This window comes from Anas acuta, chromosome 6, assembly GCF_963932015.1.
Source record: "Anas acuta chromosome 6, bAnaAcu1.1, whole genome shotgun sequence".
NCBI classification, from domain to species: Eukaryota; Metazoa; Chordata; class Aves; order Anseriformes; family Anatidae; genus Anas; species Anas acuta.
In genome coordinates, this window is record NC_088984.1 from 33,085,110 (window position 1) to 33,103,922 (window position 18,813).

At 47.7% G+C, this 18,813-nt stretch overlaps 1 protein-coding gene across 27 annotated transcripts in view; it reads right to left on the minus strand.

Annotated features, from left to right (window-relative positions):
* The window catches only part of MAP2 (microtubule associated protein 2), a 172,861-nt gene that overhangs the window by 119,990 nt on the left and 34,058 nt on the right, over nucleotides 1-18,813 (minus strand). For 26 of the 27 annotated variants that reach the window (XM_068686420.1, XM_068686406.1, XM_068686408.1 and 23 more), the window contains one exon: nucleotides 16,297-16,355. The exons of the other annotated variant lie outside the window; for it this stretch is intronic. The gene's annotated coding sequence lies outside the window, so the exon portion shown is untranslated. The remainder of the gene's footprint in view (nucleotides 1-16,296; nucleotides 16,356-18,813) is intronic. 27 annotated transcript variants of the gene reach the window in all.

Consider the following 18,813-nt stretch of genomic DNA (forward strand, 5'->3'; position numbering starts at 1 on the left):
GGAAACACATCTAAAGCCAAGGGATACTTGCTCCTCCCTCTCCCCTTCCAGCAGCCAACTACAAACATATGTGGAGTTGTTTGTGTGGCTTTTAATTAGAACTTTCCCTGCTACGCTCACCTCCAAACACTGAGTTCCGACAGGTGCCCACCCAGCGAGGCTCTGTGTTTTGCTCCGTGTTTTGCCCTCTGCAGATCCCGAGGTTAATGGCCTGTATGATTTACTCCTGGCATTGATTTCTGCACACCAGTTGAGTTGCGTGTAAATTACTTAACAGTTTTCATCACAAGCCCACCAGAGTAAATGGAAAGCTTGCTACTGATTCAGTTACTGATGTTCCCATTCATCTGATCAAACAAAATAATCTTAATCTTTCTTTTTTTTTTTTTTTTTTAATGGCTCTGACTTCCAAGGCAATAAAATCAATCTCTGGCTTATCTACCCTTTATCACCTAGGTTTGGAAGCTTTCAGTAGAGACCTAAATGACAAGGACTCACCTTCACCATTTACAACTCTTTTCCTTGACTTTCCGTAAGCGATGGCAAAACTTGTGCTTATGAGCCTAGAAATGCTGCAGACAGGATAGCAAGATGTTTCTCTTCCAGAAGAACCCTGGTTTTGCATACACAGAAGAAAAAGTTAACTAGGACACAACAGAAGTTGGTTGGTTCAGCAGAATTGGTTGAAGAGCAAAGTGAGCCAGCAAGCTGTGCGGGCAGGACCAAGCCATCCTCAGACAGCCCCGAGGAACAGAAGCCGTGGTGGCACCAGCAGTTAAGAGCCTGCTGGCAGATCAGCCTCACCCACCACCCATATTACAAATCCCTGGCTCAACCCAAGCTCTCTGGACGTAGAGATTTGTCATGTTCAGCATCTTAGCCTAGGCACAGGCTATTCAGGACTGCACAGGCAAGGCACAGCACGCCTCTGGCTGCTCGTGGGCTGCCTGGAGAAGACGGCTCCCCCTTCGCTGCTTCGAAAGGCGCAAGTCCTCAGGCCTTCCCAGAATGGCACCTCAGGCTGCCCGAGGTTGGCAGGGCCCTCGGGAGATGGTCTCAGTCCAACCCCTCAGCTCAAAGCTGCTCATCTCAGCAACTGTTTCTCCAGAAGCAACAAAGTTTAAATAACCCTTTGGTCTGGTTTTGCAAAAATTGAGAAGTCACAGTCCTGCACCTTAACTGATCAGCTCAGTGGGTGTTAGACCTAAGTCTACCGTGAGATTTCCCATGTGAAAACACCGATGTTCATCATCACGATGAATTGTATGACCAGTTCCTGGCCCTACACGGCCATAATCTGAACTCATACCCGGACCCGAGCTTGGTACCCGAGCCGCATTTGGGATGCACTCCAGAGAAGCGCCCTACCAGTGTCTTCTGCTACACACACAAGCCAGTGAGTCAGCACATGCTGCGTGTGAACTTGCATTGCTCTTCATTCCCTTTGCATTTATCTAGGTGCAAGGCAGGAACAGCCCCGCTGCTGTCAACTTAATTACATCAAAGAAAGAAAGGAGAAGCGCGCAGCCTTCCACATGTAAGCGGCAGACGCAGGATCAGGTTTTATTGCTTGCACCATACACTGCATGCCGTTACAGGCTCACACAGCCATGAGTGTTTTACGTGCTGTTTATTAGGCCATCCTTGCTGTCCTAATACAAAAGCAACACCAAAAGTACAGGCCATAAAAGTCTCCCACACAAATGCGAACCGAGGTAACTCCTTCCTGAATCCCTACCAACACACACACACCTACCGTAAGGATCAGGAGAAAAAGGAAAAAAAGGGAAAAGATACAAGACAGAAGACTGAGATGCATAGAGGTAAGAAAACAGGCTGAAGCAGCCCCCTCATGACATTGGGGACCCTCAGAGATGCCTCCCGCAGTCCCCTGCCTGGAAAGGGTCTTGAATCTTTCCGTGCTTTGTGTGACGAGAGCAAGAGAAGTGCCTTGGCCACCCAAAGGGTAGAAATGCAGGATAGGATGCGCACCTCAGCACTGTTAGGCTAGAAGGACAGATGCTTGATCAGTACTGATTAAGCATGGGTGGGGGGAATTTCTAGAGCTTAAGGCAGTTTAAAGGCAGAAAGAAATCTGTGTGTTTGCAAAGATGGGGATAGCAGTGAGCTGTTTGCTTTTGCTAAGGACATTTGTAGGGATGAACGTGCACACGCACACCTCAGGACCACACCATGCGAAGGTTTAAATGTTGGAGCTGCCGTTGGGGAAAACAATGGGCTTTTACCTGGGGTGTTGTTAAATACCTGCCTATTCCCTATTTGGGTAGTGTAAACACACTTTTCCTTTAGAGAGATGTGATCTGTGTCTCCCAAACGTGAGAAGAGAGGGATTAATACAAAGAGTTTAGTGTCCCTCTGATGCTCTCAGCCCACCAGGCAGATGGTAACAGGGCTGCAGACTCTGCCGGTCTGGAAAGGACCAGAGCTTGCACTCCATTACCAGACACTGGAGCAAATCATCTCCATTACATATATATGTTGGTTGGTTTGGGTTTTGTTTCCTTTTCTGGCACATTTTGTTGCATTCCCTCAGCCCCTCCACTCACTGCAAGGTTGATTTTCACAGGCCAGGAGGGGAGGTCAGCAATGCTCCCGCATATCCAAAACCCAGAGCAGAAGGGCACTGGAGCTGACAGACAGCAAACAGTGACATTAACACCCAACAGTTCTGGCCACAGCCTTAAAAAAAATAAATCTGATGCAGGAACATAATTGTAGCCATGTACGTAATCCCCCAGAGTCAATTTAAGGGGTTGAAAGTTAAGCTTGTACTTGATTAGTTTTCTGGAGGGAGGAACTCTCTGATTTCCTAAAGTGATAGAAATAACAGCGTTCCAAAGCAACTTCATTTTCTTTATTATTTAATGTCCACATTCCTCAGGTTAGCACTTAAGAACTAAATGCCTTTAAACAGCCTACCTGCAGCACTAGCTATACGATTCATTCAGCAGTTTCCAGTCATCCACTGTTACTTAAGTGAAAAAGGAAAAAACAGAATAAAACAGACCACCTTTGGAGTTCACGAATAACAAAAAGCCCCTCCTGTTCTTTACCGTGTTTTCCATCCACACCAGAATATTTGTTGCTAGACTGAAAAGGAACAAGGCCCTTCAGCTCAAAGGTAAATTGCAAAACAGCTCATGGAAGGGGAAAAAAGACACAAAGGAAGAGAAAGAAGGGATTCAGAACAGAAATGTCATCTTGCTAACAACTATTGTTTCTCTATCAAATACTTTCCATTAGCGAGGATGATTCACAGCAAACAGCGCTTGCACTGCCAGCCTACCCCCAGCAGCACTGAGTCAAAATGATGTTGCAACTCCCAGGACTAACAGGAGAGAACCGTGTGACTCCCTCCGAGGAGGTGTCAGCCCGAGCCCCAAGTGTTTAGCAGTTTGGAGGAGCGGGACCAGCGACCAGGAACAAATCCTGAGGGCAATTGGACAAACGCAGCCCCTTCCCAAGATCAGGGGACCAGATGTGTTCAGCCCAGAGCAGCTGAGTTAATAAATGCTTAAAACAAAACAGGAACCATTCACACCACCACTGCCACAGGAGAAAGAGGCAACTGCTGCTAGATTGACTTGTGCAGACTGAGCTTCCCATGCCAAGTGACTGCCGGGGCTTAATTCTCTGCACCTTTTGTCTCCCAGATTCCTTGGGTAAAGTTCAAACAGACAGACTGGGATTGAACACACACGTGCCTTGCAGGATGACATGGACGCAACTGCAGCCAGGATTTCCATTAACTTCAACAGAAAGTGACTTTTCTAAAGGAGCCCCACCCCCCCATCCCTACCCTCCTTGGCTCTCCTTTCATTTCCTCACTTCCCCCATACCTTGGGATCTCTTTCAGCCTCTTTACTGACTTCAGATCTCTTCGCTGACAGCTGGATTCCTCCCACACCCTCGCTGTAAGTCTCCCCAGCTTTATTTGCTAGAGCCAGGTGAACAGCAGACCTCGTACTGCAACTACTCACATGCACACATGCTTGTTCACACGAAACGAGGTGCACCAACAGGTGTTTGCAGTGATGCTCTCATCAAACAGCATCAGGATACGCGCTGCCTTCGTGGCTTTTGTTGGTGCCTTTTAAAACCAAACCCTGGCCTGGGTGCAGGAAACATTAGAGGAACATTATGCCAAACAAACATCCTTTACAAAAAAAAAAAAAAAGAAAAAGGTGGTAAAAATAGAACTGGCTGGAAACCAGAGACCACAAGAAGAGCTGGCTTACAGGAAATTGCCCTCATCAGTTACTAAATGGGAAACTTTTTCCCATGTATTACATGGATCACGCAGGGACAGGATGGCTGTACACACATGGAAGTGCATTATTGTGGGATAACCCAGCTCGTAGTCCTGCACGGCTGGGGAGAAAGCCAGTTGCTGGGTTCTTTTCAGCCCACAACAGCAAATTAGAAAGGATCACAGAAGATGCTTCATCTGGTGAAATCAGCAGTTACTGAATTGTAAAATAAAACACTTTGCCCAACATATAGCATCAAAAAGAAGCCATCAAACAGTAACAAATACACCCCAAAACACAGGTGTAGGCCCACTGACTTCAGAGGCCCCCCGAGGGAGCATTATTCACGGTCATGCCCTGTTTGCTCAAGCCGTAGCACGCCGTTCATTGCAGAACTATTACACCTCTTTTCACTGCGCCACTCCAATTGAGCTTAATAACATATTACTTACGCAGGTCTGCAGCTACAGGAAAGCTTACCTTGCCTTTTAATACACAAATGCTACACTTCCTAACCTGCCAATATGGTGCTTTTGTCACAGAATAAGCAAATGTTTGCACAAGCGTGGTTTCCACGATGCAGTCTGTGAAAGCACAGCCACGTCCCCTCCCCAGCAGACAGCTTTTGTGACATGCCATCAATCACAATTTGGCTCTAATGCCAGGCCAGGACTTCAGGCAGCTTTTACTTGTGACACCCCGGTGCTCTGCAGGCAGCGCAGCGTAGGCTTCTTTCAGCATGTACCGAGTCATTCCCTGCCAAGTTGTTGTTGTTTATGCGCCCAGTCGGTCTGGTACACGTGCGGCAGCAGCACAGGAAGCGCATCGTGAGCCTGATTTCAGCACCGCTTGAAATCACACCCAGGAAGTCAGCAGCAGGGCTGGGCTCTGATCACAGCCCACCCCAACGCTGCTCTCCTCGTGTTGGTTACAGGGCTGACAGGCACACAGAGGTCGTGCCATGCTCTGCTTCGCCACGCAGCATCCAAACCCTGCATGGGCACGGAGGGAGTCCTTCCACCACCACAGCCAGCTTCAGATCAACGCTGACATCACGCCGACGAGCAATAAAAGCTGGGACTGCTTTCCAACACTTGCCAAGCTTCCATCAGCTCCCTGACTCACTTTATTTCCACTACGTGTCTCAAAATTATCATTCCTAGAAGCAGCACTCAGCAGAACGGACTTGTTAACTCCCCCATCCCCAGCACCTCTTCTCTGCGCCTCTTACGGAGCACGTTGTGCCTGCCACATGCACACCAGCCAGCACCTTCTTCCCCAAAATTCCCATCCAGGCACTGCACAGGGGGCACCGCAGCAGAGCTCAGCTCTTACGCGGCCAGCAGGGCCATGCAGGACCAGCACCTGGCTACAGAACTTCACGGGACTGCAGCCACTGACACAAAGGCCAAGCTTTGGATCGTAAGGACGGACTGGTCCGGGGAAGAAGTTCTATAAAATTGCAGAATTTTAACATGTAACATGTGAAACATCTGGTCTAGGAAGTCCAGATCAGTTGGTGTTCCCTACCTGATGGTGCAGACCAGGTGCAGCATTACTGTCCTCTCTCGGTGCTTGCTCCCAGAACTCCGTAACGGCAGCATGTTGCAACAACTAAGTTTTAAGGCCACTGATATGCTGATTTTATGTCCTTCATGATACAGTCACTCAGCAACTGTTCCCACATATATATATATATATATATACACACATATAGATTTAAACGAGTGTCTTTTCTCATTTGTATTTTAAAAGAAAAATGTTTTAAAGATGCATCCCGTAATACGCAGAAGCGCGTTTTTCCCCTAACACTCACCATAGAACTGACACTGAAAGCTCAGGACAAAGAATCAGGTTGTAATTATGCTTGATGAAATCTTCAGCTGTCAGCACACAGACCAGGTGAGCTGAAATTTGCTTTTATGAAAAGCTGACAGAAAACCCCAGCTGCTGAGGACACAGCACCTCTCCCTTGGCTCTCCACCAGCACGTAACCCCTGCCCCAGCACTGCTCCCTGTACACAGAAAGACACTTTTACAGAAGCCAGAGCTGAACAGAAAGGCTCTAAGGAGCCTTTACCAACAGTTTTGTGCCCACGTGGCCATCAGAAGGCAGACCAGAGGCTCCCAGACCCTTGCGAAGCTCACATTTGCTGGTCTCCCCCTTGCTCCTAGGGCCGTGCTGTCCGCACTCCTGTATCATACGAGGCTCTAGAGCCACCACAAGATCAGGTAGGGCAAGAAAGTTGTGAAAATGAACATCCTGACAGAGCGCTGAAGTTTTACACCGGTTCTCTACGTGCAGGCCATGCCATACTGACTCTATCACAGCAAATTCCCTGTGAACTGAAGCTCCTACATCAGAACAGCCAGTCGCTGTCAGCACAATTGTCCTTGTCAAGGACTGCAGCAGCACACATCACCTCTGGGATGACAATCAGGGCTCTCGCTGCCCCTGTCGTGCAGCACGGCTCATTTACCTGACTCTGAGCACTGACCTTATGGTCACTCTTAGTTCCTGGCTGCTGCACTCCCTGCAGCTGCTGCTATCCCCAGCCTAACCCCCTGGTGACGAGTCACAGCCTGTGCTCTGCGCTCAGGCAAAATTTTCATCTGCACTGCTTGATTTGGCATGATTTTCCTAAACTTGGTTATTCCGTCTTGAATAAATTATTTCCTCATCTCTGCGTGACTTTGAGTCTTTATCTCTGTCTTTTCCACCCCATCTCCTTCAGCACCCAGGATGCTGCTGCAGCTAACCCCTAAGAACATTCCTGCTATTTACCAGCTTGTCCAAAAAGCGGAATGCTACAGAGGTCTTTGCTCTACCCCGAGGAGCAGGGGCAAGGTTGTGCCTTCCGCTGCTTTCCTGATGATAATCCAAGCAATTCTTCCCGTCCCATCTGCACGCAGCAGCCCTGCAGTTTAGAAGCACGTCCCAGCACAACCGTGTTATGGGAGAGCCAGCTGAGAGCCGCTATGGCAGGGCTGCAGGGAGAGCCATGGGGCCGCTGCTCAGGAACAAGGATTTACTTCACATATTTTGTTCTATCTGCCCGGAGAACAAGGCAGGACTAATCTGACCTCAGCAGGTCCCAAGGGGTTTCTTTAGCGTAAAAACCTGTTTCTGCTCTGCTCAGAGGGGTCTGTTTTCAGCATCCTAAGGTCTCCTGGCACCTGTTGATCCTGGGAAAGCTGATAGGAAGAAAATATTATTGGTTAAAGTCTCCTGAGAGTCTCTTCATTACATGTGCACCTGCAAATGCTAAACTCAGACTTCCTTCCCTCCCTTCCCCATGGCTCCAACTCCACACATCATCGCTGAACCTCTACCTGAATCTTATCTTCCAACTGCCAGATGAAGCTAATTAGGGAGCACTTCTGCTTCCTAATGAAGGCAGACACAGGGAGGGCAGTGTCTGTGTGTCATTAGCAAGGGGTCAGCTCCACCCAGCCGGCTGCAGGGCTGAGCCATGGCACCCTCTGCTTGCAGGCTCTGCGAGATGCTCCCCCTGCTCCCGCTCCACAGGCTCTGTGCGAAGGGCAGCCGCAGGACGCGTGGACAGGCCAGCAATATTTTGAGACCTGTAGGGCTAAGATTGTTTTTTCCCCCACTCAACATCTCCAAACCAACACTTAACAGAGGAAAAATAGCCCCCAGCTTTTGGAAAGCTCTCAGTTGCTCCGCTTTGCTGTACGTCTGCTTTGCTGTACGTCTGTCTGCTTCTCTTTTTTCCTGCAAGAGCAAGTTGAATCCACACAGTTATGCGCTTTAAAAATGCCCCAAACCCACAAATCACAGTCGCTGTGCCCAGGCACGCGATTCTTAACCACAATAAGGTTGTTTGAGGCTTTTCCTCTCTTCTGCACTGACACTAACTCTGCAGATTAAAAATCGAGTGCAAATTGCTTCTTCTGCAAACAGACTGTGAGAGCTGGGCAGCCTCCGGGCTCAGCTTCGTTCCCTTCCTACAGGGCAGGTTCCCGAGGGTCCTCCCCACCCTTGCACCTCCCCTGCCTGGCTTCTCTCCAGAACCAAGCTATAAGTACAGCAACAAGCACGCGGCCACACTCGGAAGCAGCTCTAAGATCCCCCGGTTTTGCAAGGTCAATCTCTGTCACCAGGCACAGGCCATAGAAAGGAGCTCTGGTAACATCACAGGGAGCCGGACCCTTCTCAGGCAGCTCTTCCCTCGCAGGCAGGAGCTCATTTGGGTGGCAGGGCAGCAGAGGAGCGCTCTGAAGGTCTCCAAGGAGGCTGGTCCCAGCGAGGGGGTCACACGAGTGCCTGACGGAGCTCAGCACACACAGCAGCCTGTGTGACGTGTGTGCTGGGGCATTCCTGAAGGAGCTGCAGCTGAAAGAAGCCCGCTACAAGTACGTCAGTGGCCGGCGTCTGGGATCTGTCAGACAAACGCTGCTCCCAAAAGCAGCTCTCGCATCACCAGACCTCATCTTTTTGGCCACAAAGGCAGGAGACATTTCCACGTGCGACAGAAGCGCCCCTGACGCCAGCTGAGGCTTTTGCTCTTCCTCCAGCAGCAGGACTTGATGGGGGGAGGTCAGCATGAAGAAACAAATCCCGGCCCTGATTGCTGTGTCAAGAAAACAGACAGGTTCGTCCCTACCCCCTGCAGGCACAAACAGGCTACAGGGTTTTGCTGAGCTGCAAGGGGTTTTATTATTTTTTGTGAATGATTATTAGTGCTGTAGCAACAGGAATGAACAACTGGAGTTTGGATTTGAAAGCTTAAAAACGAAATGTGCTCTTCCCTCTGCTGCACTTGTAAAAACATAATCATTTTTGTCTACTCACAGGAAGACCTGACAGCCATTAAAATAATAAAAAGGAAGGAATTAGCCTGTGATGGGCAGAAGCAAATGAGAATAGGCCCTACACTACAGTAGTTTTATGGAGACTTGCTGCTTCTGTCTCACACACATGGACAAATGAACGCTGAAAGCAATTTTACATCTCCTTCTGTCAGCACCCGAGCCACCTAATAAATCCCAAGATGCAGAAAACACCCAGAAGGCTTTTTTCTGTTTGTCTTGGCTGCATAATTACAGGCAGCAGGTCCTACGCTAATGCTACCTCCCCTTCTGCCCTTGCAGGAATAATAGGCTAACAATGTGGAGAACACAAAAGAGACCAGCAGAAAACCGAACTGCTCCGGTCTGAGGACATACAGGACAGCTTTCAGGCACCTGGCTGCCTGGGACAGGGTCTGGTGCTGTTCTTTACAGAACGGCTTGATCCATGTGGGTGCTGCCAGCCCTACAAGGGCCTGCCCCCAAAGAAAGCACCCCGCACACAGGACGGCTCTTACCAGCACCATGTGCGAGCAGCACGGAGCCTTTCCCGTTGCTACGTTACAGATGTTGCTCGCTGCCTCTCGTGTGCGTTTCTGAGGCTCCAGAGACTGTTTGCTGGCCGTTCTGGATGCGTGTGGGTGCACGTCTGCGGAAAGCAGCGGAGCTACAGCAATCTCAGAGGTAAAGAAGCATCTGGGCCCCATGCTTCAAGCTTCCTCGCAGGAACAACGCACACTACTGTGTTCTGACACAAAGAGCTTCAGCACAGCACCCTTCAGTCTCAGCTCTTATCAGGAAAACGCGTACCAGTGAACACAGAAATGCAATTCTGACTGATCCGGCCAGAATTTAGAAGTCCAAGCTTTCTTGACCTGATCCCACAGCTTCCCCATGAAACTTACCTTTGCTCTTGCTTGAGAAACACAACAGTTTTTCACCCAACACCAGCGCTTCCTACCTGAAGGGTTGGGGTTCACGTTTTCTCCTTTGAGCACGTTATACCACGGCTCAGACACATGCACCCGTTCCCGTTATAAAACAAACAAGCTCACACACACACACATGCCCTTCCTGTGCCTGTTTGCACTTTGGAGCTTTTCCTTAGCAGTTAGGTCAGGATAAGCTGGCAATTCGGATGCACTGGGGAACAGACCCCTGCGCAGCAGTGGTTAAGTGAGGACACAGGCCTCTAACCAAGTATTTTCTTCTCTTTTGTCAGGAGACAAGCATTAGGAGGTCCCATTCAAGCACAACAAGAGCTTTCCAAGCACAGTGCGTATGTGGAAACCAACAGAGCAATGCCAAGACCTCTCCTGGGCTCTTTAGCTCCTGCTACACCACAGAAAGGCACACAGAGGGAGCCAAAACAGGATTTGTCTTCTCTCATCCAAGATTCAGACACGCTCTGTGCTGGTTGTTACAGTCCCAGCAGCACAAAGAGAAAATACATGAGTCCCCAAAAACCATCCTTGCCAAGCAGGTGGGATGACTCACACTTGGGACGTGCCCAAGTTCCTTCATTCCTTTGCAGCAGGAGAATTCCCAGATTTTCCTTTTGTTTTCCATCTGGCAGCGACTTGGCCAAGACTAGATGGGAAATTATGGCCAGGAAGATCACTCCCAGCGGTCTCAGGTCCTACACTTACATTCCCCCCACTGAATCGACCTGTGTTCCCTAGAAGCATGGAGCTGACTTGATTTCATCAGGATTTGAGACACCAGTCCTAAACAGACTAGGAAATATAAACCCAATGGCTTGACAAACAGATATTGCTGAAATACACAAACATCCTGCAAGGAGGTAACAGAAAATGTACGATTTGTGTATCCTCAAGTGTGTTGGGTGTTTGGTTCTTCATGCAGTAAAACAGCCAGATGATAACAACAGCAAAAGGATAAATCAGTTCCAAGACAAAACAGTGGGGTTTCACACAAAGGTTATACAATTCAGTACTTCCTGGCCTTACACATCACTCAGACAAGGGAGCTGAAGCTCAGGATATTAACTAAATTCTACAATCCACCTTTCAAGTTTGAAATAAGCATTTGGTGAACTTCTCCCATTCGTGTATGCAATTCCCTGTGCTTCCAAGGTGAGCACCAACAGTGAAAGAGATGGTGTTACACCTCCAGATAGCGAGACGTTGCTTATGCCAGCAGCAGTTCATGGCTGAAAGAAGAAAAATGACCCCTTCTCCTAATGAAGAAGGATACTTAGAGGCCTGGCCACAAGGAAAAATTGACATTACCTTCAGCGGAACTGCTGTGAGACCCTTCATGGTGCCCCATCAGATGTAACTTGGACCCTGGTTCTGTTGTTACTGCTATCAGTGGAGAAAAGCTACAGATGACTTCATGGGAACAATGGCAGACTCTTGACATAACATCTAGTGACCAGTGGTAGTTCCAGAAAGGCATAAGGATATGGAGATAGAAATCTATGAACAGGATATGAGCTGGGACTGTAAGTAACAGAAAAGCTTCCATTTGTAAGTGGTACGCACTGAAATGCTCTCCCCACGCAAAACGAAACATCCTCGAGTCAGAAAAGGCATTACAGTCACTGAGCTCAAAGGCTGGAAGTGAAGCAAGCCTTGTAGATAAAGATAACATCGACAGCTGGAAGAAAAAAAAAAAATAACACCAAGAAAAGCTTTTGGGAATAGAAACCTTTATCCAGGTCTGCACCACTCACATGCGGACTTGGCTGCTCTTTTTCCTGCTCTATCAGACGATCTAATTAAAGATGTTTTCCCTCCCAGAAGAAACTTGTCTTGCTTAATTTAAACTTTTCAGGTTAGAATTAAAGGGCATGACACCTCTTCTTTAACACTGCCTCAGAAGACGTCACTGCTGTATTACACAGCAAGGGCCTGGCTCCTGCTCCCATGGGATTGAAGAGCCCAAGTCCCAGCCATGCCAACAAAGAAGGTCCTAACCAGAACTATTAATCATAGAATATCCCGAGTTGGAAGAGAACCATAAGGATCAGTAAGTCCAACTCCTGTTCTCCTACTGCCTCCCAGCCTCCTGCTATGGCTCGCGTGCTAACAACGGAGGTTTTTAGCCCACTGAATCACTAAAGCAAGGATTAAGAATAAGAGTATAGTGAGGGCCCACTGGCCGGTCAAGTAATTTATTCCACACAAGTGAACTGCAGCAGAGAGTGAAGATTTAGCATTAAGCAGAAGCAGATGTTTGCAGTTCTACAATACGCTGTTTCCTTTAAAAAAGAAAAGCACGTTGTGTACCACCTGCTCCTTCCATTTGCTGTTTCGGGTTTTTTGTTGTCTTTTTTTTTTTCCTCCTCAAGACATTGCTGGCAATAGAATTAGTCATTAATAACAGCCCACAGCCACTTACTCGGTTAACTAACCAGCACTTGGGAGCTACTGGTGTCAAGAAGAACAACTTCCTCGGATACTCCCGCAATAAATATTTTTCTGGCCGTGCCTCTGGGTCTCACATCTGGTGTTTGGTAGAACACGAACTCCAGCACTTGCCATCACACAGAAGACTGCTGCTTTTTCAACTCTGCCTCTTTATGTATTGTCTCTAATCTCAGGCAACGAAAACCAAAGCTGGCCTTAAGAAGAGCACCTTGTTCTGTGTGCGTATAACCTCAGGCCTTGAGGATACCAGGGCACGGGGCTTCGAAGATGTGTTTGTCTAACCCAGCAGGGTCCTGGCCAGCCCACAGCTGTGCTGCAGCCACGTGCTGCTGGGGGCAGACGCTGAGGGACCTCCCAACGGAGGAGCTGCCTCTCTGCCTCACACACTTCCTACGAGAGGAGTGCTGGGAACGACGATATAAGGAGCACTTCCCAGCAACTGAATTTTTTTCCTGTAAGCTCAAGTTCCTTGTGACTTCTCCAGGCGCAGCCAAGGTTCAGTTTAAATAGCTGCTGCCTCACATGACAGAAAGCATGCTCTCCTTCTAGCCAAGGTATTTAACATCAAACCAAGCGATGGTAATGACTTCAACAGGGAAGCTCTTTTCCTTTTCTTTTTAAAGCGGCACAAAGAACATCACACATGAAATGTGTAAGAGAGAAAGGAGTCAGCCTGAGCTTAACATCCTCGTTGGACTGTCCCCACTCCCCTGTAGCACACGGGGATGATTACCTCCTGCGGGAGCCTCCTCGCAGTTTCTGCCCCCAGAAGTGGAGTGGAAGAGACTGGTAGTGATGAATCTACACTAGGAGATCCCATAAAACTACTTGGTGTGTTATCCTACACTGGCAACTAGAGACCCAGAACACTGGAGTGATGACACTCAGATGTCTGCAAGAGAGCAGGTACCTTCTTACAATCACCTACTTGCAGCAGTACAGGCAGGCCACTTTTATGAGATAAGTGGCCCCAAACTGCAGCAATTTTCAAGACAGAAGCAGAAAAGCCTCCATAGTGTTAGCGGTGATCACAGTTGACACATCACTCCTAACAGCCTAGAGGTAAATGCTCAGCTACCTCTCCTGCTGCGTACAGGACTTGGAAAACACCAGCTCACTCCGTTCCTTCATACCTCACAGCTGACAGAGAACAGGTCTGTGGAAACCAAAAGCTTGCTTTAGATTTATGGAAGGAGAAAGGTTCAAGCAGAAGGAGAAAGGTTCAACCACACGTGACCTTCAGACCTCCAAAGGTGGAGGTCTGCAGACTGCTCTCGGCTGAAGGAGAGCAGGGTGAGCACACACCTTGCAAGCAGTATGCACACGCAAGGGCCTAACATTGAGTTAGGTTATGCATGTCTTGGAGCTTCTGTAAAAAGTCTCTTCCATGCCATTTGGAAATTAACTATGAATTAGTACAGGTCTGGAAATTATTTCCTATGCATATTGACATTCTTCCAGTTAATTGCTCTGATAAGATTTAAAAAATACAATTTTGTTGCATGCTTTGATTTTATTTTTCAGATTCTCAGTCCAACACAGCTGCCACACTTACATCTCACACTTTGTTTTGAAGCTGTAGGTTTCATTGCCACACAAGTATGAAAAATTAGGTAATATGTAGGTTTGTTTTGTGCCTGAGCTTGCAGAGACAGGCCTGAGACAAACTGTCTTGCTTTCATTCCTTTGCACAAGGTATACAACAACAAGCAAGGGAAGGAAGGTGCTTTGGGGCAGTCCAGAAAGCAATGCAAGAGTCAGACCAAGAAATAGGTGAAGATTTTTTCAGTGCCATTACACGGGCTGTCTAAAAGTTTGAGAGCATTATAAGGAAGGCTATCAAGATGGAAGTGAGAGCTGAACACTTAGCATGCTGTGACAACAAAGTAACGTGATGGGAACATGGCTGAGATAGACCTGGCAGGAGGCAAGAACAGTATCGGGGAGAACCCCCACCAAAATTCACCATTTAAAATGTTTATTCAGCCTCGGTTTGGGGCTGCTCCTGCAGCCTGCACTGTCTCAACCTTACTGATTCTATGATCAGCTTACTAAAATGGGATTTAGGCAACTAATTAAGCAAAGATTTTTTGCTTTCCACTTACGCAGGAGCACAACTTCTCCCCATGGTAACCTGTGAGCAGCTCCAACAGCTGGAAGTAGCCGTGCTCTGCTGTTTGTCACTGCCCAAATTGGATTACCACTTTTTTCGAAGAGCAGATAGGAGCTCACCTCACCCTTCCAACAGCTCACCTGCCTGCACTGCCTTTCCTGGTTATAGGCACCACTGGTTGTGAAGAGCCTTTGTAAGAGCAGACAGCAGATTTGACACCTGCCACCAGGACTCCTGAGGCTCAGACTTGCACTCAGGAATTAAAAGGCAGAAGGAACTTGCCTCCACTCCATGGCTACTCTTTGCAAAGAGCACCAAACAAATAGCTCTGTCTACACTTTAAGCCCAGATCCTCAGCCCCCTCTCCCCATCCGACTTACTGGACTTCGCTTCATCACAGCTTTTGAAGTCCTAGCTCCCACTAACCATTTAACTTCTCGCCTAATGAATCACATACAATGCACTGAAAAGCCACTAGACCTTGCACTCACTGGAATCTCCTTGGCACAGCAAACAACAACCAGAGACCCTTTTATCACCAAGATTTGCTAGGACCAACTCACATGCGGCCATTTAGTCTCAGAGGTCAACCTACTCCACATATCTGCAGAAAGAAGTTCACTTCCCTTAGATGCAGGAAAAAGATCTATGACTTGCAAGAGAAAAAAAGGGGCTCCAGTAAGAGGAACAACGCTGCAGCCAGAAGAAACTGCCCCCAGCACACAGATCCAGGCAACACATGCCCCAGTTTTTACTGCATTCTCCCCCCGAGCAAGAAAGACAGCAAGAAGCAGCTCCAGGGAAAAGAAAACTTAAGAACATGCACAGAACTCTAACTTCATAATGGCTGTGTAGGGTCACCAGATAGGCATGGTGTTTGAAAACTTCAAGCAGGTCAGTATTCCTCTTGGCTGAAGAAAAAAGATTAAATAATTGTGCTTGCAACAGTCACTGGATAAAGTGAAAATGGTATTTACCACTCCACTGTGTGTTATTTCTCACTTGTGCTGGTCAGACGACCAAAAGCTGCCTGCACCCATTACACAAGCCTTCCTCTAAACAAATAATACCAGGGCTCAGTGGGAAATCCACATATCAGCTTTTTTTTCTTCATTTGTGCCATGTTGTTCATGGAATATTCACATTTGCAACCTCAACAAAACGTTTCAACAAAGCAGAGGACCAGTTCCTCAAACCAGGTGAGCACGTGGGGACTGACAGACAAGGACCCAGCCCATGCTGCAGAGAACATTGCTGGCACCACAATCCCTAAATGTGAAACGTGAGAAGAGAAGAATGCGACATCAGCTTCAGCTCGCAGTGCTTCTACTCGGCAGCACTGCCATTTGGATAGCTCAACTCGTGCTGCAAGTAGGTCATTTCCTACAGAAAACAAACACCAGCACCAAAAAAAAAAAGTTGGCAACACTTCAGTGAGTTTTTCTTTTCTCTTAAGTTCTCTACCTCTGCACCACCAACTCCTCTGCTGAACAGCCCAGAAAGTGTACTCCTTGTCCCTGTTTAAACCACCACCAAAATACATTAACACGCACGCATGGAGGCAGAGGAATCCTGTCAAACTCTTTTGCTGCTTGAACAAGCCCCAGATACTCGCTAAGCAACCCGACCCGGTAAGGTCAGAGGTGTGCAGCACTGCCAGTGCTCTGAACAACTCATAGGAAACCAACAGAAACAGAAAGCCCACCTTTCGGTGTAGTTGTCACGTTGTCAGTCACAGGATGTGTTAGTTCAGGTTTCCACAATCTGAAACAAAGAAATACTTCCAGTTAGTGGTAGCTTTTAAAGGGAGAAGACTTTTTTTTTTTTTAATGAATTAAAGACTTGTGAATTGCAGCCTGTGATGAACAAAATAACTTCCTTCCCTGCTCTTGGTAACATCCAAAGTTACACCAAATTCCCCCTTCCAGCCACTAGAACCTCTCCTGCCATCTTACATTCCGTTCCTTCATATGCATCAGGGCACGTCCCACTGCAGAGGCTGAGTTCTTCAGAATGCCTGCTCTTGTGTAAACTCAATATCCACGGAAAAACAGATTCCAGTGAAACATGGGCTACACCGACAGCCTCTATTAGGACCAAAGTTTCACATAAAAAATTAAATCCCTTCTTACAGAAAGGAGATTATCTGCAAGCAGAAGACTTATGTATCTGGGGTTACCAGCAACAATTCACCAAAAAAAAAAAAAAAAAAAAAAAAAAAAAAAAAAAGATGGTAACACCAAAACCCAAAAGTACAGAGAATCTGCAAACAAAGAGCATAGACAATATGACAGTTCACCAAAAGCTCATTTTTTTCCCAAGTAATCCCAGTTATGCCACACAATAAGAGAAGAGATGCTTATTAAGCTGCAGAGCAGTCCAATGGGGCCCACAAACAGAGCTCACCAAACACAGCAAAGCAGCAGTGGGGAATTGGTGCTGAGCAGCTGCAGATCACTCTGGTGCTACAGCTGTTTCTGGCATGTCCTTAATTACTCCGTGCACTAGGTGCTACCATATCTTACACTGGGTATAATATTGCAGCAGCATAAATGAGGATTAATTACTGCTTTGCAAGTCCTGAGAGAGGTTGGGCAGGGGTGAAGCACCTATAAAGTGCAAAATGTTATTTACGAAGTGCACTGAATTGCCTAAGCAGGAGGGTGAGCAGACAGGATTCCCTTCCCAGCTGCAAGCCAAGAGCAAGCACAAAGCCCATCTTCCAGTGCTATCACTCTTAATCCATGCGTACCCTACCCGAGGGATGAACTGCTACCCCAACGTGGCTAACAAATTGCAGCTGAACAAAGCCACAGTCGGCATTCACTGCTTGACAGGGAAAAGGTAGGGAGAGGATAGATGCCAGCAGGATGAAACACTTGGTACTCTCGGTCAACTTCGCCATGTCTCACCGTACCTGTGAGCGTAGAATTGTCAACGAAAGCAACAGAAACCCAGCCCATGACTCCATCAGACTCCGAATCATGGAAATTAAAGGCACATTTGGTGCTTGACTTGCCGAAGTTAGCACAAGGCAGTGGCTGAATCAGCAGCAGAAAGCAAGGACCCCCTCCCTACCTTCTCCTTTTAAGAATGGGGCAACTTTCTGATAGCAAAGAAGAGAAAAATTGCATTGCACACTGCTGGCACAACTGGGGAAAAAACGAAGGCAAAACCAGGACAAAGTGGAAGACCACAGCTCAGCTATTCCTTCTTTCCTCCCATTACCAGAAAATAAAAAGTCAGTTCTTGCCGTGCTGTGGCCAGGCGTGGTCCCTATTATCTGTGGTTAATTCCCTATGTCTGAGCAGGCAATCAGCCCTAAGCCGGTTAGACTTGCTAAAGGAGATTTGTCTACGGCCCCACCCCCAGGTGCAGCGCACGCACCACAGACTCGGTGTTCTTAGGAAGATGCCACTTGTCCAGACACTGCTGCTAATGGCCAGCAGCATGCAACCACCTCGTCCCTTCCTCAGCAAACCCCCGTCTGGGGCCTCTTTAGCTCCACGGAGCCCCCAGCCCATGCCCAGAGAAGACACGAGGAGGCCAGCACCAGCAGGCTCCCTTCTGCAAAGTTTCAGATGAGCGTGTGATGGAGAAGGGCACAAGGCCAGTGCCCAGCAAGCAGAACTTGCAGCATCTTCACAGACTGATCCGCAGTGTCCGAGACTCTGTATTCATCCTAGTACCTTGGGTAAGGATAAAATGGATACAGAGTGTTGCTAGCAAGATAACATGGCTGTGACCCTCAGACCAGACATACTCCTGGGTTCAGTTACACTGTCAGTTCTGCTGGAAACCTCAGCATTTCCAGGATCACAGCCCCGACTTGCACAGCCTGCGGTGAACACCCAGGACACGTTTAGGAAAAGACTGCTAATAAATAAAAGGACCGTGCCAATTGCTTGACTCAGACCAAAAACTATTAGCACTGCTACGTGTTGGCATTTTGCCTTCTGAATGCTTGCTGGCTAATAAAATCGGGTGTTTTTAAATGATAAGCCTGGATTGAATAGTTTATCTACCCTGTTCCTGTAACTACAGTGGCACTTGCTAATGGTGTCAGCTTCTGTGTTTCCTGAAACAAATTGTTATCCATGATCCTGAATCGAATTGTTATCCATTGTAAATACTCAAAAGATGGTCAGACAATCAAAATCAAAGCTGGTTCTATTAAAAGACGCACACTGGTCTACTCTGCTTTTCTTTTACGGTATAACAT